The sequence below is a fragment of the Macaca nemestrina genome, chromosome 1 (assembly GCF_043159975.1).
Source record: "Macaca nemestrina isolate mMacNem1 chromosome 1, mMacNem.hap1, whole genome shotgun sequence".
Classification (NCBI taxonomy): domain Eukaryota; kingdom Metazoa; phylum Chordata; class Mammalia; order Primates; family Cercopithecidae; genus Macaca; species Macaca nemestrina.
This window is the reverse complement of record NC_092125.1, coordinates 213,473,352-213,477,869: the sequence shown is the minus strand read 5'-3', so window position 1 is coordinate 213,477,869 and position 4,518 is coordinate 213,473,352.

Genomic DNA, 4,518 nt, shown 5'->3' with positions numbered 1-4,518 from the left:
TCACTACTCCTGTGTTGTGTTTAATGCCAGGCCTGCTGAGGGTGAAAAAATGGATTGAGGGTCAGATAAGCCACAGGTGAGCCTGTATAGCTCCCCCTGGTTACCATCAGAACCCTGAAAGTAGCTCTTCTGAGCAGCTCGAGCCAACCTCAGGATTAGGACGGGGGCTGGGGACTGCTGCCAAGAAGCTGTTCCTTAATATTGGAGGAGGAGGCAGTAACTTCTGCCTTGTCTGAAAATCACATGCGCCAGGCTCCCTGGAGGGATGTCGGCTGTCTGTCTCAGCCTCCCAGAATGTCTGTATGCTGGGCACTCAGATGCGGGTGTCTGGAACATTTGTCAGGGAGGGAGCACTGGTTGAGGGCTTTTCTCATAAGCTGGTATTCATATCTCTGAGAAGGTTCATGTGTATGTCGGAGCATATAGTATAGACTGTGTGTGCGCCTTCAGGGATGAGTGCAGAGCAGGTTGTAAGAGAATGGGGTGGGCAGCCCAATTTTCTTTCAGAGGCTCTGGAGAAACCTGTCCAGACCCTGTGGCAGCGTGAGACTTCAGCTGGGTATCTTCTTTATTCCTGTGCTGAGCTGGGCACTGATCCCAGAGTTATCCAGAACCCAAAAGAGTGGCCTCTGCCATTGCCAGTAATCAGAATGGTTCTGTTTCCTGCAACTGCCAGGAAATATGACAGCACTGCCATCTCGCCCTGCAGAACCCAGACAGTGTCAGGGGCTTTGGAGGGAAAAGCTGGGGTTGACTCCGTGTGTCAGGAGTAACAAGAACCCACTGGGCAAGGTCTCCCTGCATGTTCTCTGCCTCCCTCTTACACATTGCCAGGACTTTTGTTGGTGTTTCTCCCCATTTGTAGAAAAAAAGGAAGTGGGAAGGTGTGAGACCTAGGAAAGGACGATGGACTGCAGGGCAGCCTCTGATGTGGCTGACAACCTCAGACCTGTCTAGGAACAAGATCACGGCCTGCCCTCTTCAATCAAATTCATGCAGCAGATAGTTTCGAACTGCTAGGCACTGGGAGGTCCAGGAAGCCCTCTTGTTCTTACATTTGCAATGAGATACATATAATTAAAGGAGCTGTTACTGTATAATAATTCACAGGTCAGGCACAGTGTCTCATGCTTGTAACTCCAGCACTCTGGGAGGTTGAGGCAGGAGGATTGCTTGAGCCTGGGAGTTTGAGGCTGCAGTGAGCTATCATCACGCCACTGCACTCCAGCCTGGGCGATGGAGTGAGACCCTGTCTCTAAAATAATAATAATAATAATAATAATAATAATAATAATGATTTACAAGCCTGCTCCCAGCTCCCAGCCTCAGCCCCTGCTCTTCCATGGTTCACCAGCAGCCTCTCAACACACGGACACACACACACACACAGCCTCTCGCCTTCCCTCACTCATGCTATGTTCTCTAGACCTGGAATTAGAAGGCTTGGGTGAGAGGAGTCCTCTCTGAGCCTCCTATTAAACAAAGGTGAAATAGGGATAGTATCTCCTCTTACGACCTCACCTGCTGGTGTAAGTATTAAATAGAATCATGTCTGTGAAACCCTTCTGTAAATAAGAAAATGCCCAGTACACGTGAAGAACAACCACTCCAACGCCTGTCTCCCTGGTGAGAGTGGCTGTAAGTTTTGCTGACCACATCTCCGTTATCAGTGTGTATGATGGACTGAGGGACAGGTGAGCCACTGGTGAACCTGTATAGCTCCCGCTGCTGGGCTGCAGAGTTGGGTGTATGGGACTGCTCCAGCCACAAGGCCCCTGGTGGCATTGCTATCCAGGGGAGAGGGGGCATCTCCTGGGCACCCACACATGCCTTTGTCTTTGCATTTACTCAACATTCTCCCTGATCTTAGGCACAAGATAGCAAAATGAACCCTGAATCAGTGGTCAGGTGGGTCAACCCCTGTGTCTCTCCCAATGTCAGATTCCCCACCTGTGAAATGAAAATGGGAGTGGAGTGGATCAGTGGTTTTCAAACCACATTCCTCCTGTCCTAGACTTTTCAGGGGTGCCCCAGGAGCTGCTGTGGGGAGTGATGGGGAGATGCAGTAGGGAGACCCCTGCCTCACTTTAACTAGAGCAGTAGGTATTACCTGTTTGGAGGTTCTGTGATTCCATTTGAATAATGGCATTTACAGATTTTTGAAACAATTGAAATCACTGAGCGAGAGGCTCTCTAAACCTTCCCTTCCAGCCCTGAGGCTCTATGGCCTGTTGGGCTGACTAGGTGTGAGAAGTATTACTGGAGCAGGTCAGAGAGATTCTCAAATGTGGTGGCAACACAGGGCTTTTCAAGAATGACAGGCAGCCAAGGACAATGCAGAAATGTGTCCCCCAGGGAAGCCAGCAATTTGGGGTCAAGACTCTTCCTGGGACCTCCGGGACCTATCTCCGTCTCTTCTGATCCTACTCCAGCAGGGGTGGACTGTGAGCGATGTGACATGTGACAGCACATAACTCAAAAAATAAAGTCAGTTGGCCAAGCCACCAGTGCCATCCTGGCTGCCACTGCTCTACTCCTACCCTACAACCCTGCCATGCAGAACAGCTCGCTGCTTCCTAGACATCACCACACGTTCCCACCTCAGGCCTTTGCTCACGCTGTTCTCCCTCCCTGGAATGCCCTTCCCTTTGGCTACACATTTTCAAATCCTACCCTTTCTTCAAGGCACAGCACAAATTTCACCTCTTTGAAACTTGCCTTAACGCGTACCCCTTCTCTACTCCTGCCGAATCTGGTTGTGATCTCTCCTCTCAACCTCATACAGGTAGGTCTTGGGCTGTGCTTTCTCATGGTCCTCTTCATGTTTACCTTGGACTACTCTTTTTTATTTATTTTATTTATTTATTTATTTTTTTTGATGGAGTTTTGCTCTTATTGCCCAGGCTGGAGTGCACTGGCACAATCTTGGCTCACCACAACCTCCGCCTCCCGGGTTCAAGTGAATCTCCTGCCTCTACCTCCTAAGTAGCTGGGATTACAGGCATATGGCACCACGCCCAGCTAATTTTGCATTTTTAGTAGAGATGGGGTTTCTCCATGTTGGGCAAGCTGGTCTCGATCTCCCGACCTCAGGTGATCCGCCCGCCTTGACCTCCCAAAGTGCTGGGATTACAGGTGTGAGCCACTGCACCCGGCTTGGACTACTCTTTGTGTATGACTGTCTAATCTTTCATATTGATCCATCTTCATTTCCCCACCTCCTTCAGTACCTTGTCCACGGCAAGGCAGAGAGTCAGTGCTCAGTAATGATTTGTTGAATGAATACATGAATGAATGAGCCAGATGGAAGAGCCATCATAGGACAGGAAACCAAGTGGGTGGAGAAGCATTTCCTCTGCCAAGCTTCTGCCTGGAGATACTGAAGGAGAACTGTCCTCACACGCCCTGTTCAGATGGACGGCTGTTCGTGGGGGAGAAGATCAGCAGCCGAAGAGATGAGGCCAGAGGAGGAAACTGAAGCCTCTGTCCCTTGGGTCTGCTCCAGGTTCTACAGCCTCAGGACTGGGCCCCCTGACTCTCTTGGCGTATCCAGCCCACAAAACACAGCTGACACTCAAAATTGTAACAGCAGCTCTTGGCAGTGGGCAACCACCCTCCAGACACACTGGCTGGGAGTTGCAGACTTAGAAAGGGTGTTGAGAGCACCGTCGTGACAGGTGTGGTTTATAATGTGACACACAGGCAGTCAAACCTGGGATTTGGCATCAGAGAGACCTGAATGCCAACCCCAGCACTGCCACCCGATGGCTGTATAACTTTGGGCAGGTTCCTGAAGGCTTTTGGAGCCTTGGTTTTCCAACTTTGAAAATAGAGGGCCAGGCACGGTGACTCACGCCTGTAATCCCAGCACTTTGGGAAGCCAACGTGGGCAGATCACCTGAGGTCAGGAGTTTGAGACCAGCCCGGCCAACACGGTGAAACCCCGTCTCTACTAAAAACACAAAAAGTAGCTGGGAATGGTGCAGGGCTCCTGTAATCCCAGCTACTCAGGAAGCTGAGGCAGGAGAATCCCTTCAACCCAAGAGGCGGAGGTTGCGGTGAGTCAAGATGGTGCCATTGCACTCCAGCCTGGGTGACAAGAACGAAACTCTGTCTCAAAAAAAAAAAAAAAAAAAAAAAAAGAAAGAAAGAAAGAAAGAAAGAAGAAAGAAAGAAAGAAAGAAAGAAAGAAAGAAAGAAAGAAAGAAAGAAAGAAAGAAAGAAAGAAAGAAAGAAAGAAAGAAAGAGAGAGAAAGAAAGAAAGAAAATAGGGACAGGTGAGTTATTTATTTTTTTATTTTTATTTATTTATTTATTTATTTTTCTGAGACGGAGTCTCACTATGTCACCCAACCTGGAGTGCAGTGGCGCGATCTCGACTCACTGCAAGCTCCACCTCCCGGGTTCACACCATTCTCCTGCCTCAGCCTCCAGACTAGCTGGCACTACAGGCAACTGCCACCACACGCGGCTAATTTTTTTTTTTTTTTTTTTTTTTTTTTTTAGTAGAGACGGAAT